The 26,670-nt window shown below is 42.1% G+C and overlaps 1 long non-coding RNA gene across 1 annotated transcript in view; it reads left to right on the top strand.

Annotated features, from left to right (window-relative positions):
• Positions 1 to 22,078: 22,078 nt before the first annotated feature.
• The window catches only part of LOC115476468, a 21,109-nt gene continuing 16,517 nt past the window's right edge, over positions 22,079 to 26,670 (top strand). Inside the window, exons 1-3 of the long non-coding RNA XR_003943182.1 lie at positions 22,079 to 22,152; positions 22,308 to 22,316; positions 26,377 to 26,380. This is a non-coding gene — a long non-coding RNA (uncharacterized LOC115476468). The remainder of the gene's footprint in view (positions 22,153 to 22,307; positions 22,317 to 26,376; positions 26,381 to 26,670) is intronic.

A 26,670-nucleotide genomic window follows, 5' to 3' on the forward strand; every position in this document is an offset into this window, starting at 1 on the left:
CTCAGGTTTCAACTTAATTAATCTTTTAAAAAAAACTTAGTTGGACACCTGATTTTCATAACATGATGTCTGTTTTGGTATCCCTTTACTTGGTGAAAACATCTCTGCCAGCCCCCTCCAAATGACACAATGATTATGATTTAGAACTAATTAGGGGGTAAAAGGAAATGGGGCTTGATATACTGCCTTTCTGTGGTTTTTGCAACTACATTCAAAGTGGTTTACATATTATAGTATATACAAGTACTTATTTGTACTTGGTGCAATAGAGGGTTAAGTGACTTGCCCAGAGTCACAAGGAGCTGCAGTGGGACTGGAACCCAGTTCCCAGGATCAAAGTCTACTGCGCTAACCACTAGGTTACTTTACTACTCTAACCAATGAAACCGATACTTCCTCTGTGTACATCCATATGCTGCACAAGCCAGCATGTTTGAAAACATAAGTGAGATCAAATAAAAATGCTACCAACAGTAAAGAATGACAATGTGGATGCAGCAGCTCGTAGATTTGTTTCCTTTGTTTTGGGTATAGGGAGATAACAGCTGCACAAGGGACAGGGAGGGGAAGATTAACCTTTTGGCTTCAACTTTTTGATGTCATGCCATCTCCTGTTCTCAATCTAACCTTGTTGCTGGAGCAACCCCCTTTTCTTCTTTTTTGTTTGTTTGTAGTATAGCAGCTTTCTCCTCCTCCTTTTGGGTTTCCTATCAAAGTAGAACCTTCCTCCATCGGGTTATGGCACCATGATGAGCAGAATTTGGGCCTTGGACCTGAACCCAAACCTTCTGCATGGCAGTACATAGGAGTGTCACTGAGCTCTGTCAGGCATTCTTTCTTCTTTCTAAGTCCGCTGTAACAGTTCTAATTAAATCTCTTTGTAAGCTGCAGACATCTTCCTTTCCCTATCCCCACCCACATCTGCCTTCCTGCTTTGGTTTAAGTGGGACAGAAATAGAACATGGATCAGTCACGTTTTGCTTCCACTCAGTATTTGCTGCACTCCAACTTCAGAGAAATAACTCAAGGACGTGACAGTCAAGAAATAACTGGCATTAACATCTTCATAAATTATAACTGCATCCTTTCACCTAACCTCTCCTTCTCTCTGTCTCCCTCACCAAGAAATACAAAGGGCAGCAGCTTTGGTCTTGTGATGACTATAAATTCTAGTGACAACATTTTCCTTCTTATTACCCAGACATCTCCATTAGTATATCTATGTAACACACATCCTGCTTTCTCCCTTGGACCTCACATCAACACCAATAAATCTTACTGCCATAAAATCTTATTGAAGGAGTTCAGCTTTCTACCTGTGTAAAATGGCATTATTCCTAGGCCCCTCAGATTTAGTATTAAGAATGCATGAGGACTCTGTAAATACTAAAATTAGAAACTGATATCCTCACTTCCTGCGTGGTGTTAGATTATGACTCTGTGACCTCTGTTCTGACCCAATGACACCCCCCTTAAATTCTGTTTAGATTCAATGTATTCTCTGCTAGTGTCGGATTCTAATCCAGTAGTCTACACCATCAGGTTGTACCCTGACCCAGCCAACTCTGACATGGGATACAATTCCAACCTGGTGACTTCTGCCCTCATATTTGGTTCTGACCTACTCCAATCCTCCGATTCTGGTTTGTATTCAGACATGTCTTACATGCATGTGAGCCATGATTTACACAGTCACATACATACTACAAAATAAGACCCGGTGCTTTCCCTGTGTATTTTCCCACATTTAAGTTTCTAAAATTCATCCTCCCCTGCATGTAGATGACACTTTCACCTACACATATGGCACCTAACCTACATATGTAAGGCAGCCATTTTGCAAACCTGTGTATCTCTTCGACCACAGAGCCATTGTAGCCTCTCTGATTCATAATCCCCATTCAGAACCAACCAAATCAGAAACTTATTTCCAATCACGACCCCAACCCCAAGGAATCAACTCCACACCAGAACCCCCCCCCCCCCCAGGCATCAGACCCCATGATTAGAACCCCCACACAGGCATCAGACCCCCTAAATCAGAACCACCTGGATCCAAATCTCTCCCCCACCCCCGAACCAACCTCCTGATCCCTCTTGCAACCTCTCTGCCCAATGGCAGGCCCTTCCCTGCATTCCCGATACCTTCTCCCTATCCTGCATCCAGTGCTTGGGGGGGCGGGGGGTCCTGGGATGTCCTGGGGGGAGAGTTTGGGACTGTATCACTCCATGGTACAACCTCACCTTGAGTATTGCGCTTAGTTCTGGTCACCGTATCTCAAAAAAAGATATAGCAGAATTAGAAAAGGTTCAAAGAAAGAGACCAAAATGATAAAGGGGATGGAACTCCTCTCATATGAGGAAAGGCTAAATAGGTTAGGGCTCTTCAGCTTGGAAAAGAGATGGCTGAGGGGAGATATGATTGAGGGTACTAAATTAAGTTTAGTTTATTCGGTATTTGATGTACCACCATTACAAAGGCCTCTGGTTACAGTGGTTTACAATAAAAACAAACAACAAATGAAGTCACAATTAAAAAAAAAAGCCATTTGTAGACAGGAAAGTCAGGCAATCACTGTCAAGGCCAACCCGGACCTACCTCACGTGGCAGGGGAAGGGCCCTGATCTAACCGCTGCTGATAACTGGAACCTCTGGCAGGACAGGAGCTGACGCCGATGGACTCTTGCTCATTGATGCGTGCATGCGCTTCTGTGTACCTGGTTGGTAGGGCTCTACTGGATGCCCTGGATTACATCATTCTGGAGCTCTACTTTAGCCCGACAGTGACGGTATTCCCCTCCTTCACAAAACCCCTGTAAGCTCTGTTTCAGCTCTGCTTCAGTGAAGCTCCAGCCAAGCTCAGACTCGCTTCAGCCAAGCTCTAGTCAAGCTTCCGCCAAGCTCCAACCTTGCATCCTTCTTTTTTAATTCTATTGTTTTTACATTTCTTTCTGTTAACTGCTTTGAACCACTGGATAGTGGGAGTTGGCGATATACAAGAGATATGTCACATCACATCACAAGCTTTAGCCAAGCTCCAGCCAAGCTTCTGCCAAGCTCCAGCCTCACTTAAGCCAAACTCTGGCCAAGTTTCAGCCAAACTCAAGAGCTTCAGTCAAGCTCCAGCCTCACTTCAGCCAAGCTCCAGTCTCGCTTCAGCCAAGCTTCCACCAAGCTCCAGCCTCACTTCAGCCAAGCTTCTGCCTAACATCAGCCTTTGTTCTCTGCTCCAGCCAGGTCCAGCTCCTGTGTCCAGCCTGCAGTCCTGCACTGCTCAGTCTCCCGGTGACTCATCAATCATCGCCTGGAGCTCCCCTGCTCTTCAGAGTAGTGCCCATATGACAGCCCAAAAGCTATCCAGGCCATAACAATCACACAGGTAAAGGAGGGGGAGTCTGAGGAGTCTATTAGATTAGATTGTAATATGGGGAACAGTAAAATCAAGAAGCCCAAAGCTCAGTGCCAAAGGCCACTTGAAAAAAGTGCATTTTTAAAAGCAGTTTAAATTTAGAAAAATCAGATTCTGATCGAATGTGTGATGGGAGATCATTTCACACCTTAGTGGCAAAGAAGTAAAAGGCAGAGGAACGAGTGGCCTCATAGTGAGCCATATCAGGCAGGTCCTCATTCTATACAATGAATATCTTTAAGAGTTTATCTTTTAGGCTCCTATTTTTAGGTATATTTTCTGCTGGAAACATAGGACCCTAAGTTTCACGTAAATAGGGGACAAATTTGAGAACAAAACTTAGGTACCTAAATTTCAGATTTAAGCTTTGTTTTGAATACTGAGCCCATTTTATTCCAACCCAAAATATGGCAAGTGGTTCAAAATTACTGGATTAGCACTGATTCAGAGTGTGTAACTATGTTAATTTAAGGAACCTCAGATGTTAGCACTGTTAAGAACAGCACAACTCTGGGCAGTGTTATTAACATCACTGATTCAGTGGACCTTGAGCTCTTGTATTTTTCTGTATATTGTTTTCCAATTGCATTACCAACTTTGCTTAAAAATGCATGACATTTTTGGAAGTACACTGAACCAGTGACATTAACGACTTTGTGCTGCTCTTTTAACATTTGAGATTTAAATACTTAAAAGGTATTAATATGCGTACTAATCTTTGTCAGAGATGGGGAAGCTTTAGAACCAGAGGTCATGAATTGAGGTTGCAGGGTGGGGATGTAGGAAAATATTCTCACAGAAAGGGTGGTGGATGCTTGGAATGCCTTCCCAGGAGAGGTTGCAAATTACAACACTGATGGAATTCAAGAATGCATGGGATAAACACAGAGGATACACAGGGGTGGCCTAGTGGTTAGAGCATCAGTCTTGACATCCAGAGGTGGCTAGTTCAAATCTCACCACTGCTGCTCCTGGTGATCTTAACTCTCCATTGCCTCAGGTATAAACTTAGGGGGTCTTTTACTAAAGCTTAGCTCGAGTTATCTGCAGCAGAGCCCATAGGAATAAAATGGGCCCTGCTGCAGATCTCAAGCTAAGCTTACTAAAAGACCCCCATAGATTGTGAGCCCTCCAAGGACAGGGAAATACCCAGTATACCTGAATGTAGCTCACCTTCTGCTCAGTGTGCTGCTGTGGCTAGGAAAGCGAATAGAATGTTGGGTGTTATTAGGAAAGGTATGGAAAACAGGTGTGAGGATGTTATAATGCCGTTGTATCGCTCCATGGTCCGACCGCACCTTGAGCATTGTGTCCAATTCTGGTCGCCACATCTCAAGAAAGATATAGTGGAATTGGAAAAGGTGCAGCGAAGGGCGACTAAAATGATAGAGGGGATGGGACGACTTCCCTATGAAGAAAGACTAAGGAGGCTAGGGCTTTTCAGCTTGGAGAAGAGACGGCTGAGGGGAGACATGATAGAGATATATAAAATAATGAGTGGAGTGGAACAGGTGGATGTGAAGCATCTGTTCACGCTTTCCAAAAATACTAGGACTAGGGGGCATGCGATGAAACTACAGTGTAGTAAATTTAAAACAAATCAGAGAAAATGTTTCTTCACCCAACGCATAATTAAACTCTGGAATTTGTTGCCGGAGAAAGTGGTGAAGGCGGTTAGCTTGGCAGAGTTTAAAAAGGGGTTAGACGGTTTCCAAAAGGACAAGTCCATAACCACTACTAAATGGACTTCGGAAAAATCCACAATTCAAGGAATAACATGTATAGAATGTTTGTACATTTGGGAAGCTTGCCAGGTGCCCCTGGCCTGGATTGGCCGCTGTCGTGGACAGGATGCTGGGCTCGATGGACCCTTGGTCTTTTCCCAGTGTGGTATTACTTATGTACTTATGTACTACTGAAAAGGTATGAGCAAAATCTAAATAAATAAAATAAGTATACAGAAAAAGAATGGAATCAAATAAAAAGAAAAACTTAAACGACCTCATAACTGGAACTTTGACAGCAACTGCAGAGATGAGAAGTGACAAAATGCCAGGTAGATTTCTGCAATCTGGATCCCATAACTGGCAAAGACAGATGAGACCAAGGCTGGAGTGGGCTGTGATGGCAACTTCAATAGTTGGGAAATAGGACCAGGACCAGTACCAGGCAGACTTCTATGGTGTATGCTAGACAATGCAACACTATTTTAAACACTATGCCCAATCGTTTATAATGGACCACAGAGGTGAGCTCTTTTTCTTAAGCATTCAATGGATAATTAAACACACCTTCCTGTTTCACATTAGGCAATTTACTCAGACTGTCTGAACATTCTTGCTCATATATTGTGAAGACACACTTTGGTAAGCCATTCCCCCTTTTCTTCATGCAGATATATATTGAGTACTGCTTTCTCACAACTCACAAATACAATTTGCCATATCACTCATGATACTATAATATTTACAGAGTGAGTCATATCACAATAGGTTAATATATCACATTATTTTAATTCATTCTATGATTTTGTAAATGGTGTTATTAATGTGTATATGATTGTTCATAATGGTTCATGGAAGTTTATTTTATTTTATTTTAAACACTTTGGGTTATCACTGACAAGGTTTTGATCCTCATACATTTATTTTTAATATTTTAATATTGTATATCTTATTATTTTTAATGTTTTTGCATTTTAATTGTTTATTACTTTATGGATGTTAATTTTTGTGAAATGTGTATTTATAATTATCTTTGTGTTTTTATGTCAGACCCCTGAGGCAGGCGCTTGTGCGCCGAAACACGGCCCATGTCGGGTTTTTTCACAATAAAGGACTGCCATTGTCTCTTTCTTGAAGGCCCAGTGTTGCTTTTTCTTGTTTATATTGTATGCTGTATTACCCTCTCTTTTGTGATTACGTATGCTAGACAATGACATGGGGACAGGGACAGAGCCTGTGGGGATGGGCACAGAGCCTGTGGGGACGGGGACAAACTTTGTCCCTGTGTCATCTTCTATTTTGAAGCCTGTTAATGAACTGGACTGCTATTTATGTTTGAGTGATGCAGATGAGGATGTTTTGATTTTTTTTTTTTGGATAAAAAGAAAACATGCTGGCCACAACTAGCAAAATTTGCATGGGGGCTCCTGTATATTCCTGTTACCAGCACATCTTCTATTGCAGGAAGGACTTTGGAAGACAGGAGAGCTAGACTGAATCCTGAGATTGTTGATGACTTAGTATTCATCCCCAGATTAAAAAATCATAACACTACTTCATAGGTCATATTTTTCCCCTCTAGGGCATACAGAACAGGTTGTATTTTGTACCCCTGGACATTTTAACAGGGTGGATTAGGATTCCTGGAAGTAGTAGAAGTCAGTTATTGTTGGGGTTGGAAGGGTAGCGGGTGGTGGTGAGGGGGGTTGTTATAGTTGCTCGTTATTATTATTGTTTTCTATTTGTAATTTATAAACAGGGGCACTGCATATACTCCCTTTTTGTACTTTAATAAAAAGATTTAAATATAAATATAAAATAAGTGTTTGAGGCTTTTGAAGATGAGGACAGAGTCCACGGGGACGGGGATGGAGACAGGGCCCGCGGTGGCAGGGCACAGAGACAGAACCCACAGGGACAAACTTTATCCCCGTGTCATTCTCTACTGTATGCCCCAAAATTGGCAGAGAGAGGGCGCAAGTACCCCTATATTGTATCACATTCAATGCACATTCTAGATCAAGTACATTTTACTTTTTGTCATCTGTACTTTGGAATTCCCTACCGCAGCAGCTCCATCTTGAAACATCCTATACATCCTTTTGCATTCTATTGAAAACACACAGCTTTCAACAGGCTTTTTCTGTTTAGGTATGGGTTGATCCTGCAACGAGAGACCAGGACTGGTAAATGGAAGTTGAGTGAATTATTTAAGTTGGATTTATTGTGATGTTTTTGTCTCTGTATGTATGCCTCTGTTTTCTTGTATGAGTGGTAAGTAGCTAGTTCTTTCCTATCATAAATTGGCATTCTTTTCTGTTTTTCATGTTTTAATTATATTGTATTGCTTTTAACGTAAACTGCTTTAATCTGCTCGTAATAAAAGCAGTACACCAAATTTAATAAATGATTGAAGGTGCTGCGTATTTCTTTTGGGGAAGGGGTAGAATTATAAAGTTGATATTAGTGAATAAATGATGCTAGATAGCAGTGGAAGAGCGGAAGATATTCTTAGGGTTGAAAGCAATGGTATTGTGGTATTATGTTCACAATTGCATCATATAACTGCTTATATGAGGTTGGCAAGGTGTCAAGTTGCCACATGCCCTGTTTATGAACCAGTGTTTAATCATGAAGAAGTATAACCTGCACAGAGTGTCAAATAAAACTCTGGACACCTTCTTGGGCAGATTGGATGGACCGTACAGGTCTTTATCTGCCATCATTTACTATATTTACTATGAACAACTGTGCGTTTCCTTGTCTTAATTACTGTGGCATTAGTTTTGTATTCTGTTTGGTTCTCACGTTGTACATTGCTGTATCATCATGTCTGTGGGGAAAAACAAGATGCCTTCTTACTAAGCTGCATAAGCGTTTACGCGCGCTCAGCGCATAAAAAAATGGAATTACCACACAGCTACCGTGTGGCTCTTGTGGTAATTTCATTTTTGGCGCGCGTATGATATGTGTCTGAAATTTTTTTTATTTTTGGACGCGTGTATCGGCTGCGTGCCAAGTGGCATTTGGCGCGCCTAGGTCATTACCGCCCGGTTACCATGTGAGACTTTACCGCTAGGTCAATGGCTGGCGGTAAAGTCTCAGACCCAAAATGGAGGCGTAGCAATTTTGATTTTGCCGCACGACCATTTTCGGCAAAAATTTTAAACAAGGCATTTTTTTTCCAAGTGCGCTGAAAAATGATTCTGCATGCACCCAAAACCCAAGTTTATACAAGCGCAGGCCATTTTTCAGCACGCCTTTGTAAAAGGGCCCCCAAGTGACCCTACAGAAAAGCACTATTCTATATCGTGAACCTGACTTTTCACACACTTGGGCCATGTCAGTTTCTATGCAGAGGCTTGTAAAAGGCCTCAAGCAAACTGCTGACACATCAAGGCAAACAGAGGCAAAATGACTGTTCATATCAACTTTGTTTACAGACTGGGGACCTTCATGAACGAGAGAAAAGCAGCTTCGGTGTCTGAAGCCGGGGTTTGTGGTCCCTCAAAGACATAACAATGGAAAGCACCAGATGTAGTCATCGGTCAGCATGACTCTGCAAATCCCAGGAAAAGGTATAAGAAGGGCTCCAGACAACATCATGAGAAGAGAAGATGGAGTAAAGAAGAGAGAGAAGCCAAGCCAGCCACACGCTAATGGCTCGTTATAGAAGTGGCCCCCCCCTGCCTGAATGCTGACCGGCCTGGGAAGAGCTACCATCTTTAGACCTGCCTGGGGGTTCCTGCCCCTGCCATCTCAGCTGTAGTCCTGGATCCATTGTTCGTATTTGTGTGAGAGTGTTGTCATCCGTCAGGTTGAACTGCTTTCTCTGTGCCTTGAGAGTCTGGTGTTCTATAATTTATAGAACTAGGAGCTAGTGTATATTTTTCTTGCCCTGCCTTGACAGATGCATAAATTAATTGTCCTACCATCATTTTGGGTCTCTGATTTGAATGGCTATTATTGCTGCCAATATAGTTAATAAACAGCTTTCTTATTTTTATAATGACATCTGAGCCTTGTGCCCTTTCTTGTCAGTCTTTCTTTAGACTAGGGTGAGCTTGGTTATCATAGTCTTGAGAGATGTATAATTTCACATATCATTCCAGCGTGCTGTTGTTTATAATTTGTCACTTGTGTCTACATCCCCTCTTTGCCTGTCTGTACAGGAAGCATGGTAATATGTGTTTTAACCCCACATGCCAACTAATACTATATTTATATTTGAAAAAGTCATCCAGTTCACTTTTATTTTTCTAAAATGTTTTTCCACACATCATTCAAAAAGATCTCAATCCAAACAACTGAGTTATCCTTGTTATCCTTGAAACAGAAAATAGAGTTACAAACTTATAAAAACAGTAAACAAATGGAGGGATCCTTTGCTAAGCTGCTGTAAAAAGTGGCCTTAGCATGCCCTTATGCTAAAGCCATTTTTACTGCAGCCGAAAAATGGGCAGTTTTCTGGGGGGGGGGGGGGGGGGGGGGGGGGGGGGAGAGGAGGTTGTATTCATGGCCAACACCTACAGAAGGTGATCTCTCCTCAGGAGAAACGGAAGACAAATATACGAACAGTGGATCCAAAAGAAGGCCTCTCACAAATGATGTTTCCCAAACAAGGTATTCATTTAAATCAATAAAACGACCCCAACAACAGATGTGGTATTGGATGTAGCCTGTTGGTGGAGTAGGGTGCTTGTGCCCGCTGATATCTTTGTTAATAGACAATTTGACTGTGAGTCATCTGTTTTACCAGTTTTTTGCATCAAAGGTCGATAGACCCCTGACGCAGGCATTTACGCCCGAAACACGATTCGTGTCGGGTCGTTTTATTGATTTAAATAAAGACCTTGTTTGGGAAACATCATTTGTCAGAGGACTTCTTTTGGATCCACTGTTCGTATATTTATATTCATGGCCATGCAGAAGTGTTGTCATTAGCATGTGGCCACCCATTTTGAAGGCAGTAAGGGCTCACGTGGTATTCCTGTGCTAACCAATTAGCATGCGCTAATGTAGATTCATTAACTGTTTAGCATAGGAACACCCACTCCTCCGACCACCAACACGCCCCCTCCCCAAAAATATTTTTTGCACACTGTTAGCATGCACACATGTGACAGTTACTGCAGAATGCCCGGGCCACGCAGTAGCTGGGCAGTAACTTGGAATTGGCACACGGGTGTGTGTAGGCGCTTATGCGGCTTCGTAGAGGACCCCTAAGTGATGTTCATTGTGTAGGTCTCTGCTCTGAGAATTTATTTATTTAATTTATTTATTTAACACATTTATACCCACATTTTCCCACTAGTTGTAGGCTCAATGTGGCTTACACATAACCGTAGGCAGGCTACAGTTCAGAGAAGTACAATTAAACAATGTAATAGTAAGATAGTAATCAAATAGGTATCATATAAAACAGCAAAGATAATAAGATAATACAAGATAAAAGGGTCAATGAATTTTGTTGAAACCAAGAAGAAGTAATTTAGGTTGAGTCTGGAGGTAAGCCTTCTTGAAACAAGGTGGTCTTCAGCAATTTTCTGAAATTTAGATGATGCTGAGTTGATTTTAAGATTTTGGGTAGTGCATTCCAAAGTTGTGTGCCTTTGAAGGAGAAGTTGGATGCGTAGGTAGTATTTGTATTTTAGCTTCTGCAGTCTGGATAATGTAAATTTAGGTAGGATCGGGAGAAACTGGAACTGTTTCTGGTGGCAAGTCAACCAGATCTAGCATGTATTCAGGAACTTCTCCGTAAATAATCCTATGAATCAAGGTACAGACCTTAAAGGCGATACGTTCCTTAATGGGAAGCCAATGTAATTTTTCACGAAGGGGCTTGGCAGATTAGAATTTTGATTTTCCAAAGATCAGTCTGCTCTCTATTCCAGTGGTTTGCAACCCAGTCCTTGGGACACACCCATCCAGTCAAGTGTTCAGGATACTCACAATGAATATGCATAAGATAGATTTGCATAGAATGGATGTAACCCATGCAAATATATTTCATGCATATTTATTATGGATATGGTGAAAACCTGACTAGCTGGGTGTGTCCCAGGGCTGGCTTGAAAATTCCTGCTCTATACCAGTCTAGGAGGCCTTTGTACTAACCATGAACTTCTTGTAGATGGAATCAAAATGTGAAAAATGTTCTGAAATATACAAAATGATACCTTGCAAAGTAATGGATTTTTTTTGTATATAATAGCTTTATGAAAGTTTACTAGAATGGTGAGTGAGTGATCTGCTGTGATTCGTTATCATATAGCGCAACTCATTAACTCAGAATAAAAGAAAAATCAATTCTCAAAGCTGTCTTCGAGAGCTGGTTTTCACAAAAAGAAAACTACTTTCAGGAGGTACAGTAGTTATTTATTTTCAGCCCCTTGGGGAAGTTAAGTTTGCATGCAAGTTTTCTGCGCAGCTCATTTATATGATTAGCTCACTCCGTGTGACCAAGCCACTAACCCAGAAGTTAGTACAATCAGCTCCTGAGTGAGCCATGCTGTCTAAGACTCTTTAATATATGTGGCCTGCACTTTATAACTGATAGACCATAAATGCCCACCAGCACAATCAATCAGCAAGTGGAACAGCATTCTCGCCTGCTCTGGCTGCTTCTCCCATCCATCTTCATGCTGTAACAACAAGTCTGCATTCTTGGCAGGCTGAGAAAACATTTTCTTGCATTTTGTTCTTTTTCCTCTGTAGCAGAAAATGAAATCTCCCTCTCTTGTGATTGTCTCACTGTTCACAGTGACCTAAACTTTGGGCTTTTGGAACAGCCGACTTCATTTCTGCTATTGGAGAATATCTCCGTTTGCATTTCTAAACAGTAAGAGGTGGAGTTTAAGAAACTGTTCTGGTTTGTCTATTTATGTGGATTTATTTACTACCTTTTGAGAAATTCATCCAGAGGTGATGTATAGGCAATAGACAATTTCAGCAGAAAAAATATTTAAAATAACAGTATATATTAAGCATAGTATGCTATTTACAGTATTGATATAATTCACAATAACACCCTTAATAGACTACATAAGGTGTAAGCAGAAGTGGAACATATAGAGGGACATTTTCAAAGAACATCCAAGTCAGTATTGGGATGTCTTGCTTATGCATCCCCCCCCCCCCCCCCAAAAAAAGTCCATCTCACAGTCATTTTGAAACAGGAAAAACATCAGTTTCCTGTGTGAAAATATCTAAGAACCAAGGAGGTTTGAGAACAGGAGATGGCATGACGTCAATAAGTTGAAGCCACTTAGGTTTGTCTGTGTTTCTCCTTCCCCATGCAGCCGTCATTCTGTGTATACTCAAAACAAAGTAAACAAACCTATGAGCTGCTGCATCCATGTTGTCATTCTTTATTGTTGGTAGCATTTTTATTTAATCTCAGTTATATTTTCAAACATTCCAGCTTGTGCAGCATACAGATGTATACAGAGGCAGTATAATAACGGAATAACTTTTCATAGGTAGAGTAGCAATTTGTTATAAATCGTAATCAGTGTGTCATTTGGAGGGGCTGGTTATAGGGACACCGTAGCATGTGTTGTATTCATGCAGAGATGTTTTTCTCCTGGTAAAGGACCACTAAAACAGACATCATGTTATGAGAATCAGGTGCTCAACATTCAGAGTTTCTATCTACTATTTATTTACTTATTTATGACAGTTATATCCCACATTAAACATGAATTAGGTTGAAACCTGGGAGCACTTAAAATCTTATTTTTCCAGTGCATAGGTCAAAATAGAAAGATGGTTTGTGGGAATTTGCTCCTTTTTTGTGGAATGCAGTGGTATACTTAAAAATGCACATAATATTGTTTATTACTACTATTTAAAAGAGAGATATTCAATAATGAGGGCAGAGCTACCTTCATGCAGAAGTCCAGAGTCAGTCTAAATGTGCCAACATTTTCCAGTTCTGTGATATATTTATTTCTTCCAAAAGTCATTTTTCAACTGCATTTTCTCAGTTATTACCCAAATGTGAGCACAATGATAATGTTAATTAATAAGTTTTGTATTTTACTGAATTCTATTATTCTGTCTCACTGTATTTCCAGTTTTGGCACAGTATAAGTCATCACAAGGACAAAATATAAGAAAACTAATGGACTGCCTCAGGAGCTTATAGCCCATTTAGTTATATTTAAACAAATGAGAGATCTGCATGAAAGAAAATATTTATTTTTTTATTATTTTGACTTATGAAAACCACTTGGCCCTGAAACATGCTCAAAACAAAATAATCTATTTGTACAAAAGAGATGAGGTGAAGATGTGATTTCATGTGCCCCGATGAAAGGAGAGTTTAATTTTACTTCCAATCTTTATAACACCAGACTTCCCAGCAGTTAAGATGAACCTATCAGTAAACAGGATATCCTTACTGAAATTTGTCCATGTGTTACTGTATTGTATAGAACAGAGTAGAAAATGAGCACAAAATACAGCCTTTATTAGTGTTGTTTCTACCAGCTACAATAAATTTTGAAGCTGTTTTAGTGATGTTCAGTTGTGATTTAGTGATATTTATATCTAAATATGGGAAGCTTTCAAATAAATTAAAAAGCTGTCAAATAAGTTAAAAAAATAATCTTTTGTCCTCCACCTATTAAAGCACTGACTATCCAACTGGAATAGCTTTTGACTTTTTACAGATGGACCACGCATAGGCAATCCCTTTTTTTCTAATAATCTTTTTGCTATTGTTTTCAATAGCACTCGCTATTGTTTTGAGTGAACCAGTGTGTCGGCAATCTCCGCCTACTGGCTTCAATCCATATAATGGGCTAGATTGCATCATACCGCTTCCTGTTCTCAATCTAACCTCCTTGGTAAGAACATCTAAAATGAACAACCATTTTCCAAAATAAAACATCCAAATTATGAACGCCAAAAATTCAGGGACAAAGAAGTCTGGCAGCATTTGTATGAAAATGGTGACACAGATGTTCCTGCAGAGCAGAAGGACATCCTAGTGGTCAGTGCAGTGGACTTTAATCCAGGGCTCCCAGGCCAGCTTCATATTCTATTGCAACTGCTTTTTAAATGGTGAGCCCTCCATAGACAGGGAAATGCCTACTGTACTTGAATATACAACACCTCAATAGACCTCAGGCTTCCAGGTGTCTTTAATATTTAGGTACAGTAGGAGGTATATCTCTGGTTCTGGGGAGCTCACAATTTACAAAAGAAAAAAAGAATTGAAGTGGGATTTGAACCTGGCTCCTGATTTACAGTTCACTGTACTAAACACTAGGCTTCCCTTCAGGTCTGCTTGCTGTTGAGTTCAGAATGCCCATAATACCTGAAATTGTCAGGGAGCCTAGGTTCCCTTTCTGGTGTCATTTTCAGGGGTGAATGAGGGGGACAGTAACTACTGGGGGATTCATGAGAGGTCATGCCTTAGTCCCTCTAGTGGTCAGCTATTCAATCAGAGTACCCTTTTGTACGTGGGCATGATTGAAACAGGTCTAAAAAAAATGTCCTTCTTTTTAAACCTAGACGATTCTTCCCCCTTAATTATTGCTATTGGACATCCTAATTTGGGCCTTCCCTGGTCTCTTATACCCTAAAAAAGGAAGTCACACGAAGTGTGGAGGTGAACTTAATCCCCACAAAACAATATAGAGAGAAAAGGAGAAGAGGAGGGGAAGATAGGCTCTTTCCATTCAATAGTGGAGACGTATATTTGAAAAAAAGTATAATATTTATTGTTACAATAAATATTATACTTTTTTCAAATATGCGTCTTCCCTATTGATTGGAAAGAGCCTATCTTCCCCCACTCTTCTCCTTTCCCCCCCTCCTTATACCCTGTAGCCAGAAGGAGGAGTCATTGAGCAGTGATTTTGACCCGCTGCTGCTGCCTCCTTTTCTGGTCCTGTGATCTCTTGAGAGCAGCTGAACCTGCAAAGTTCAACCACTGAAGAAATCCAGTAGTAGAACTGGCAGCAGCAAGTGCAAACCGCTCCTCATCTAATCTTGCTTGCTCGGGGGTTGTGGGGGGATCAAGGAGGATGATGAAAGTGGGAGATTGAGGGTAAGGTGATACTTTTATGTCAGGGTGAGTGTGATGAGGAAGGTGATGTAATTAGATGCAGAAGCAGCGGTGTACCGAGGGCGGGGCGGTGGGGGGGTGTGCAGGGAGCAGCCGTGTGGCTGTCAGCTTCGCCGGTTTCCTGCTCCATCTGATGTTACTTCCTGTTCTTGGGCAGAGGGAGCAGGGAACCGGTGGAGCCGACAGCCACGCGGCAGCTCCCAACACCCAGGAGGTAAGAGGCCAAGGCGGTTGTAAGAGGCAATGCACCTGGGGGGGTGTCTTGAGAAGATGCACCGGGGAGGGACGAGACGCTACACCCCAGGGGGGGACACTGCATGGGAGGAGAGGGGTGCACAGCGGCCCGCCTGGGTGCCAGCCAATCAACCAAGGAACGTCACTGTGCAGAAGTATACGGGGGGGTGTTCACAAGTTTTGTGAGTGTTTACAGATGAGGGCCCAAAACTCTTGTGCCTAGAGTCTACCAAAAGGTTAATGCTGCCGATCAGCCCTGTGACCCTGAGCTAGAAACCCTATGCCTACCCCCCCCCCCCTTCTTTCCCTTCAGTCTATTATTGGAATGCTTTTTATGAGTCACTTGTTTTCTGGTAATGTCATCTTTTGCTCATTTTGTTCTGACAAGAGGAAAGAAGTATTAGCTGCCAAAAGCTACTCGAGAAATGTATTAAATCAGTCCAATAAAGAGGCATCACTTTACATCTTTATTTGTCAACCTTTATTTCTGTAAGGAGAATTAGAAGCAAAGAGAACTCTTGAATACACAGCCCCAGACCTCTCCTGAATGAAAATTCAGAGGTCAAACCCCTAGTACACTTCTACGCTGCGTGATGCTTCACTAATCTTATTTCACTGAAGGACTGGATTATTCTTGCATTGTTTAGAAGATGATTGAATGCTTCAAAGGAATCACAGCTTGTACCAAAAGTTTTGTGCTTGTAACATAGGGAGCTCATGCCCTTCTTGCAGGAAGGAATACTTCATTTAAGTACCAGAAAAGAGGATTAGGCACAATTTCTTTTCATTCTAGTCCAGAATTGCTATAAGGCCAAATTGCTTACAATTGATATGCATGCATTAAAAAGTTCAAACATGTAAAAAAAAATTTCCAGAGGTTGCTGATCCTCCCCCCTGATAAATGAATAATGCGGCTTATGAGCCATTTCACTGTAGCGTCATCAGCTTCAAAGCTGTGCCCTGATGCTCCCGGGCTGGAGCCTAAAAATATTTAACAGCCTAGAGCAGTTCCACTGTGCCAGCATTTTGTTCTCTCTTTTCTACTAATTTTCTCCAGTAATTCTATTTCTATGATATAAACCAATTTGGCATATATATGAATTGTGGTATATCAAGCGGCAAGCGTGTAAATAAACTGTAATGGTGTAGACTTGTGGGCAGTGGGTTTTGAGGGGGATTTGGGGGGCTCAAACACAAGGGAAGGGTGCTATGCACCTGGGAGCTCTTTTACCTTTTTTTTTTTTTTTGTAAAAGTGCCCCTAGGGTGCCCGGTTGGTGTCCTGGCATTTGAGGGGGACCAGTGCACTACGAATCCTGGCCCCTCCCACGAACAAATGCCTTGGATTTATTCGTTTTTGAGCTGGGCGCTTTCATTTTCCATTATCACTGAAAAACAAAAACGCCCAGCTCACAAATTGTCGAATAAAACATGGACGTCTATTTTTTTTCGAAAATACGGTTCGGTCCGCCCTTCACGGACCCGTTCTCGGAGATAAACGCCCATGGAGATAGACATTTTCGTTCAATTATGCCCCTCCACGGGGTCCTTTTACTAAGCCGCTTAAGCGTCTATGCGCGCCCAATGTGTGCCAAAATGGACTTACCGCCTGACAACCACGTGGCTCTTGTGGTAATTTCATTTTTGGTGCACGTCTGATACGCGCGTCTGAAAAATATTTTTTATTTTTGGGCATGCGTAACGGATGCGCGCCAAGTGGCATTTGGTGCATTAAGGTCATAACCACCCAGTCTTTACCACTAGGTCAAAGGCTGGCGGTAAGGTTTCAGATTCAAAATGGACGCGCAGCCATTTTCATTTTGTCGCACGCCCATTTTCGGCAAAAATTTAAAAAGACCTTTTTTAGAGGTGCGCTAAAAAATGGATTGTTGCACGCCCAAAACCAACGCCTACACTACCGCAAGCCATTTTTCAGCGTGCCTTTGTAAAAGGACCCCTAATTAATTCCAGTTTCTTAACATGTCACAAGGAGAGCAGTAATAGTCAAAAATATCCTGATTGGTACCCAGAAACCAAAATTAGGCTTATGATTTATCCATTGCCACTTTCTGTGCCTAACAAGTAAGAAAAACAATTTCAGATTTTCTACTCAGCTGATCTGTTTCTTGCTGTGTTTAATTTTATTTTCCTTTTTCTGCCTTTGTCTGTCTCTTTCCCCTCCCTTCCCTTATCTCTGAGGCTTGTTCTCTTCTCCAATTATTTTTTCACCAGCCTGCATCATTTTTAAAAGAAAGTTACCAACATGTGGAAAAAATTAAGGGCCTTTTACTAAGCTGCAGTAAAAGGGGCCCTGCGGTGTCCTCGGTGTGTGAATTTGTTGAGGCCCCTTTTAATATAGCGGGGATTTTATGAAGAAAAAAAGGATGGCCATTTCTTGTGGGGGTCCTTACCGTCTCCCATTTAGGAGGTGGTAGGGGCTCCTATGCTACCTGATTACCACCGGGTAAGCCCCCGGTGGAAAAAAAATAATTTATGGCACACAGTGGGGACGGCATACCGCCGGCTCCCAAGGGGTTCCCACGTTGCCCGATTACAGCCAGGTAAGCCCCCGGCAGAAAAAAAGTAAAAAATAATTTCTGGCACACGGTGGGGGCAGCACTACCGCCAGCTCCCGTTGTGAGCCAATGGTAGTACCAGATTGGCGTGTAACAAAGCAACGCTAGCTCTACTGCCACTTTGTATAAGGGCCCCTAAGTATGGTTAACAGAAAGATCCACCATGAGCTGCTGCTGGATAGAAGGAAGCTTTTAACCATTAGGTGGCACACCTGGAATACACCTCTTGGTTCTCATTAGCCCCTGATGCAGCCATTTAGAAGGCGAAACATGGTTGTGTCAGGCTTTTAAGTATTTATTATTTATGCTTTTATGTGGGAACAAACTTGGACTTTTATCATCATTGATCTGCCACTTTGCTGCCTATCTTGGTTATAAGGAAGGTCACTTCTGAGAAAGTTAATGTTGACTGTGTTCATACAACAGTCGAAACATCAGAGAAATGTATACTACAGCTGGTCATACAGCCAGAGCTTTTTTTGAGAGGTTACTTGGGGGTACTGAGTACCGGCACCTTTTCCATTTTGTGCTAAAATTGACCCATGGTCCCCAAGTTTTAATGAAAGAGCTCAGGCTTGTCATAGATTCTGTGAATGGTTACAGGAGGCCTGGCTATTGTGGGGTGGGTCCCTCAGTGATCACCCCACCCTGAAGGGTGGCCTGGCACCTTTTTCACTAGAAAAAATGCATTACATACAGCTAAAGATAAGACAAGATGAGATGTTCATTTAGAATATCTCCAATGGAAGGTGTCTGTGCTGAAAGATCTGTCTCATCAGAAAGGAAACATGGCAGAAAAAAGGCTGACTTTAAGCCATGCCATTATAGTTCAGAAATGTCTGAATGCTGCTTTCACATTGTCATTTTCCATGCTGATAAGTTTCAAGAAAAACTACTGTTTCTTTATCAAACATAGCTATGCTTTGTTTAAGAAGCTGTATTTATATGGAATGCATGCTAGTTTGAAATTGAGAAGTTTGACATGCCCAGCCATTTCTAGTCTGCATTGACATTTGCAGTCTAAATTAAGGAATTCTTTCAGATAATGCAACCTGTCTGATTATGGTGCTGTCAGTAATTTATTTATTGTTTAATTTATTATATCCCACTTGCAAGCCTGAAAACTATCAGGTGCAGAAGGGATTTATATGCTTATCTTGATTTCCTAACTGCCGATCTAATCAGTCTCAAGGCAGTATAAAATACATACAACATAAAGGCACCCTTTTACCAAATAGTGCTAAAAAGTGGCCTGTGGTAGCCTCAACTCCAATAATGGCCACATTATAATTTCAACTAAAAAATTAAGCGTGTGGTGTGGAAGCACAACAATATCCAAAAAATAGAGCTATCCACTTGCTGAAAAATGACTCAATTAAAGGGGAACAGGCCTCAAAGAGCTCCGAGATCAGAAATTAATCTCACGGGGCTTAAACAGATACCATGGTCTTCTCTTCATCATAGGCCAGAAAAAACCCCAAATGCCACAGATCTAAAGGAAAATTTTAACCCGTGATCAAAACAACAATACGTAGTCTATGTGTAGAGCATTACTGGAGCACAGCGAGAACTAGGCTATCCAATGTACACAATTCCACTTATCTTTGTCAGGTATTGTTGTTTTTTGACCACGGGTTAAAATTTTCCTTTAGATATGTGGCATTTGGGGGGTTTTCTGGCCTATGATGAAGAGAAGACCATGGTGTCTGTTTCAGCTCCGTGAGATTAGTTTCTGATCTCGGAGCTCTTAGAGGCCTTTTCCCCTTTAATTCAGTCATTTTTCAGCAGGTGGATAGTTCTATTTCTTTGCACATTATAATTTCTCCATTAGCTCATGGCTGTTAGCGTGTGAGCCCTTACCACCACCTATTTATAGGCAGATAGGGCTCATGCGCTAATCCTGCGCAAATTGAATAGCACATAGGCATTGCCACGTGCTAACCGATTAACATAGCCCATGCCCACTCTCCACCCAATACACATCCCCAGCACTAAAAATAAATTGTTTCTTAGCGCATGGGTAGAGCGCATACATGTAACAACTACCACTGGATGCCTCAGCATACCCTGTGCTAGTACATTTATAACCGTGGTAAGCACACATTAGTGCTTACCACAGCTTAATAAAAGTTATATTAACATAAATTCTATGGGGCCATATTCAAAGCGATTTAAACAGGTAGAAGAGGCTCCTGCATGCTTAAATCACTTGTTGCCGCCTACCCCCCTAAAAAGGGACAGGTCAGAGGTGGTACAAGGAGCGGCATTAGGGAGGAGCCCAGGGTTATGTGGGTGCTGATAATATTCAGTGCCAGGACCCACATAGCTAAGCAGCTAAATTTAGGACAGCTCAAAAGCTGTCCTAACTTTGGCCAGACTAGCTATGCGGCTTGCGGCACTGAATATCAGGCCAGGGCCACATAATTTGTTAAATAATTTAAAAAAAAGCCCCCAAGCCCCCTCTTGCTCCCCGACAATGACTCTCTTTCCTACCCCTTCTCCCAAGCCTGCAGCTTGACCCCTCAGAGGGCCCCCTGCCCACTCTAGGTACCCATGTAGGCCCTCCCACAGGCCTACCTGTAGCCCTGGTGGTCATTGGGGGCAGGAGTGCAGGCCCCTTGCTCCTACACCTTGCAGCCTCTGAATGAAATTGGCTGCCACGACCTCTTGAGGCAGCTCACAGTACTGTGAGGTCGTGGCAGCCAGTTTCATTCAGCGGCCACAAGGGGCAGTGGTAAAGGGCCTGCACTCCTGCCCTCAATGACCACCACAGACCACCAGTGCTACAGGTAGGCCCGGGAAGAGTGCCTATTTGGATGGCTTGGGAGGGATTCTCTAAGGGGTTTAATGCTGTGAGTTTGAGGGAGGGGGAAGGACAGAGGGTCATTGTCATGGGGGCAGGAGGGGGCTCAGGGGCTTTTTAAAGAGAAAAAAACAAAAACAAGTTACACAGCTCCAGCCAGATATTCAGCCAAGGCCGCATAACTCTTACATGGCCTTGACTGAATATTGGCCAGGCCCACATAAGCTCTGGCAGCCTTCCCGTCTCAAATTATCCCCCGATATTCAGTGCCTGGACATAGCCCAGCACTGAATATTGGGGGATAATTTAGCTGGCGGTGATCAACGTTTAAAAACCCTCCACTGATCACCGCTGGCAGAATATTGGGGGGGGGGGGGGGGCTAAGAAAAAAACAAAAACCAAAAAAAAATATATCATATATTTGGCAGGATTGGATTTTATGACTTCATATACCACTTTGTACAAAGTGTTAAAGCAGTTTACAAACCAAAACAGTGATAATGACAAAATAATATCACATTGCAACCTACAATACAAAACAGAATCTAAAAATGACAAACATTAATTGCTGAAACAACCAAGTTTTCAAAAAGTAAAAGGAAGCAGTTTGCAATTCATCTGGCAAAGTGTTCCAAGGTAGAGAACCCACATAAGAAAATGCCCTTTTCCTTGTCATTGAAAGCTTAATAATATTCAGTCCTGGTAACTGAAGGCAATTTCTTTGAGATGAACACAGTGTCCTGGTACACAGAAAGATTCAAATAAAGAGATTTAAACACTAAACACAATGTTTCAAGTAATTTTAGTATCCAGTGGGAGCCAATGTAATTGATAAAGAACTGGCATGATATGATCGTTCCTTTTGCTCTCAGTTATCATCCTAGCCGCTGTATTTTGTAACAACTGCAAATGTTGCAGGTTTGTCTTACTCAAATCATTAAAAAGGGAGTTGCAGAAATCCAACCTGCTGGTAATGAAGGCATGAACTATCTTCACCAAATGACATCAAGTCAGAACTAGTTTTAATTGGTGTATCATGTGAAAATAATAAAAACATAGGAACATAACATGAGTAGCCATATTGGATAAGACCAATGGTCCATCTAGCCCAGTATCCTGTTTCTAACAGTGGCCAAGCCAGGTCACAAGTACTTGGCAGAAACCCAAATGGTGGCAGCATTCCATGCTACGAATCCCGGGCAAACAGTTGCTTTCCCATGTCTGTCTCAATTGGCTGTGTTATAGGAGATGGGGCATCGGAGACGGAACGCTCTGTGGTATTGGTGGGCGATCTCAGGTACAAATTTGACCGGAGGAGTTTGAAGGGAGGTGCCGGGATCGCGGACAAGTTAGAGGGTGATCTGTCCCCGGATCTCCGAATCCGTGTGAGGAAAGATGTACACATTCTCTGCCCATTTGGATATATATAAGATCAGCATACAGTGAGAAGACTCCTGACGCAGGCCTATATGGCTGAAACACAGCTGTGTCAAGTCCCTTTCCCTGCTATCAATTGATAAATAAAGTTTATTTTTCAATTTCAACAACCAAGTGTGGACGCCTTACACATTTTTTTATAATACTTGGATTTTTTTGAGTTTTTTATTATTTTCTTATTTTTTATTTTTTCTTATTTTGTTTTTTTTCTTTGTTGGTCCTCTTCGCTGTTTTGTTTGTCAATAACAGACTATGGACTTTCCTTGTCCAAACATTTTTTAAACCCTCCAATTTGTTTTTAAAGTATTTCCATATAACTTCATTGAGAGTCCCCTAGTCTTTGTACTTTTGGAACAAGTTGAACAAACAAACAAAAAAATCTACTTCTACTTGTTCTAACCATTCAGGATTTTGCAGACCTTAATCATCAGACTTATTTTCGAAAGAGAAGGGGCCCTCTTCCGACAGAAATTGGGAGATGGGCGTCCTTCTCTCAGGGTCGCCCAAATTGGCATAATCGAAAGCCGATTTTGGGCGCCCTCAACTGCTTTCTGTTGCGGGGACAACCAAAGTTCAGGGGGCATGTCGGCAGCATAGCAAAGGCGGGATTGGGGCGTGCTTAAGAGATGGGCGTCCTCGGCCAATAATGGAAAAAAGAAGAACGTCCCTGACGAACACTTGGGCAACTTTACTTGGTCCATTTTTCTTGCAGCCAAGCCTCAAAAAGGTGCCCGAACTGACCAGATGACCACCAGAGAGAATCGAGGAGACCTCCCTTACTCCCCCAGTGGTCACCAACCCCTCCCACCCTAAAAAAAACTTAATTTTTTTTGCCAGTCTTAAATGTCATACCCACTCCATGACAGCAGCATGCAGGTCCCTGGAGCAGTTTTAGTGGGTGCAGTGCACTTCAGGCAGGCGGGCCAAGGCCCACCCCCTACCTGTTACACTTGTGATGGTAAATGTGAGCCCTTCAAAACCTGCCAGAAACCCACTGTACCCACATGTAGGTGCCCCCCTTCACCCCTTAGGGCTATAGTAGTGGTGTACAGTTGTGGGGAGTGGGTTTTTGGGGGGGTTTTGGGGGCTCAGACAAAGGTAAGGGAGCTATGCACCTGGGAACAATCTCTGAAGTCCACTGCAGTGCCCCCTAGGGTGCCCGGTTGGTATCCTGGCATGTGAGGGGCATCAGTGCACTACGAATGCTGGCTCCTCCCACGACCTAATGGCTTGCATTTGGTCATTTCTGAGATGGACGTCCTCGGTTTCCATTATTGCCGAAAACCAGGGATGACCATCTTTAAAGACGACTTAAGGACCACCGTTTCTAAGGTCAACCTAAATGTTGAGATTTGGGCGTTCCCAACCGTATTATCGAAACGAAAGATGGACGCCCATCTTGTTTCGATAATACGGGTTTCCATGCCCCTTCCCAGAGCCGTCCTGCGAGGATGGCCCCAGGAAACCTTGGGTGCCCCGTTCAATTATGCCCCTCCACATCTCCCCTTATCTGTCTCTTTTCCATGCTGAAGAGCCCTAACCTCTTTAGTCTTTCCTCATATGAGAGGAGTTCCATCCCCTTTATCATTTTGGTCGCTCTTCTTCGATCCTTTTCTAATCTGCTATATCTTTTTTGAGATATGGTGACCAGAACTGAATGCAATACTCAAGGCACAGTTGCACCATGGAATGATACAGAGGCATTATAGTATTTTTGGTCTTATTCACCATCTCTTTCCTAATAATTCTTAGCATCCTGTTTCCTTTTTTTTTGGCCACTGCCGCACACTGAACAGAAGATTTCAGAGTATTATTTACAAAGACACCTAGATCTTTTTCTTGAGTGCTGACCCCTAAGGTGGACCCTAGCATCAGGTAACTATGAATTGGATTATTCTTTCCAATGTGCATCACCTTGCATTTGTCCACATTAAATTTCATCTGCCTTTTGGATACTCAGCCTTCCAATTTCTTAAGGTCTTCCTGCAATATTTCACAGTCCGAACATGTTTTAACAAACTTGAATAGTTTTGTGTCATCTGCAAATTTAATCACCTCACTTGTTCTGATTTTTATATCATTTATAAATATGTTAAATAGCACCAGTCCCAGTACTGATCCCTGCGGCACTCCACTGTTCACCCTTCTCCATTGAGAGAAATGACCATTTAACCCTACTCTCTGTTTTCTGTCCAATAACCAAGTCCTAATCCGCACCAGAACATTGCCTTCTATCCCATGTCTCTTTAATTTTCTGAGGAGTTTCTCATAAAGAACTTTATCAAAAGCTTTCTGAAAATCTATTTCACTACTTCAACCCGCTCACCTTTATCAACATGTTTATTCAGCCTTCAAGGAAATGAAGCAAATTGGTGAGGCAAGACTTTCATTGGCTAAACCCATGCTGACTCTATCCCATTAAACCATGTTTGTCTATGTGTTCTGTAATTTATTCTTTATAATAACTTTCCACTATTTTACCCGGCACTGACGTCAGGCTTACCGGTCTATAATTTCCCAGACCACCCCTGGAACCCTTTTTAAAAATCGGCGTCACATTGGCCACCTCCAATCTTCGGATACTATGGACAATTAATGATAGCAACCTAACAGCAGATCAGCAATTTCATGCTTGAGTTCTTTGATTACACTTGGATGTATGCCATCTGGTCCATGTGATTTACTACTCTTTAATTTCTCAGTTTGGCTCAGTACATCTTCTAGGTTCACTGAGATTTCTTTCAGTTCCTCTCCGCATCATCGCCCCTGAAAACCATTTCCGGTACAGGCAGATCTCTTACAACTTCTTCCGTAAAGACCGAAGCAAATTTCAGTTTCTCCGCTATAGCCTTGTCCTCCCTGAGCACCCCTTTTGCTCCTTCATGATCTAATGGTTCCACAAATTCCCTCACAGGCTTTCTGCTTCTGATGTACCTGAAAAAGTTGTTACTGTGAGTTTTAGCCTCTGCCGGAAGTTTCTTCATATTCACTTTTAGCCTTCTTTATTAATGCTTTGCATTTGACTTGCCAGTGCTTATATTGTTTATTATTTTCTTCATTTTGGTCTTTTTTCCATTCTTTGAAGGACAATCTTTTGGCTGTAATAGCCTCTTTTACTTCACCTTTTAACCATGTTGGCTGTTTTCTCTTCTTTCCACCATTGCAAATATGTGGAATACATCTGGTCTGGGCTTCCAAGATGGTATTTTTGAATAACGTCCATCCAGATTTAGTGTCCTAACCTTAGCAACCGATCCTTTTAACTTCTTTTTAACCATTTTCTTCATTTTATTATAGTTGCCTTTTTGAAAATTAAATACAGCTACAGTAGATTTCCTTTGTGGGTTCATCCCAAATAGTAGCTCAAACTTGATCATGTTATGATCACTGTTTCCCAGGGACCCAATACTGCCACCTCTCGCACTATGCCCTGCATGGTCTTATAATTTTAACAATTTGCACATCAAACCTCACTGCACTGTTTCAGTTCATGAGACCCATTTGTTATGGGAAATCCACACTGCAGATGTCTTGCCAACATTCAAAATCAGATCATGTTCGCACATCCAGTTTGTCATGATTTGAAGTCTGTTATTAAGTTCAGAAACTTCAGAAACAATCGTCTTTCATGAACATCATCAGCAAAAAAATGAAAATCTATTACCAACTACCTATTAGATTTGCCAGGGGAGCCAAATACAAATTAAAGAGTGTAGGTGAGAGAAGTGATCCTTGTGGAACTCCTGTGTTCAATTCTCTTTTTGTTCAAATCAAAATAAAATCAAACATATAAACGGCAAGTGACCGACTCACCTGCAAATGCGCAGTAGAGTCGGAACGCTGAGAGTGTAGAAGTCCAAGCCCCACCTCCATCAGCAGTACAGCCCAATAGGGAGGAGGGCTTGGACATTGGCATGGAAATTGGAGGAGGGGGAGCAGGAAGGGAAGGGGGGGGACTGCGGGAAACAGACGCAGCGATGGAGAACTGATGACACGACGATGGCGGAAAGAGGGGGGGCAATGCCGGGGGGGAGGCGAAATGGCGGCGGCGGGACAACAGGGCACAGGAGGTCACAATCGTGGTGGATGGGAGCCCGAGGATGGAGGTAGGGGGAGAACAGTTGATGGACATGGGTGGATGGAGCGGAGGGGAGAGGAGGGTTGCTGGACATGGGGGGAGGGCAGGGGAGAGAGCAGGGTTGGTGGACGGGGGGAGGCCATAGGAAAACAAAAAACTAGCCCGTTGTTACGGGCTTAACAGCTAGTCATAACAGATCTTTATACAGCCAAACTCCCCTTTCCAGGGTTCCGTGTGGTTTACAACATATATAAAAAACAACAAATAAACAATTCATTGAACAATTAAAACCTATCACATATCACTTTTTGGAAACTAAGAAAACATGTTAT

Source organism: Microcaecilia unicolor, chromosome 8, assembly GCF_901765095.1.
Source record: "Microcaecilia unicolor chromosome 8, aMicUni1.1, whole genome shotgun sequence".
Taxonomy (NCBI): domain Eukaryota; kingdom Metazoa; phylum Chordata; class Amphibia; order Gymnophiona; family Siphonopidae; genus Microcaecilia; species Microcaecilia unicolor.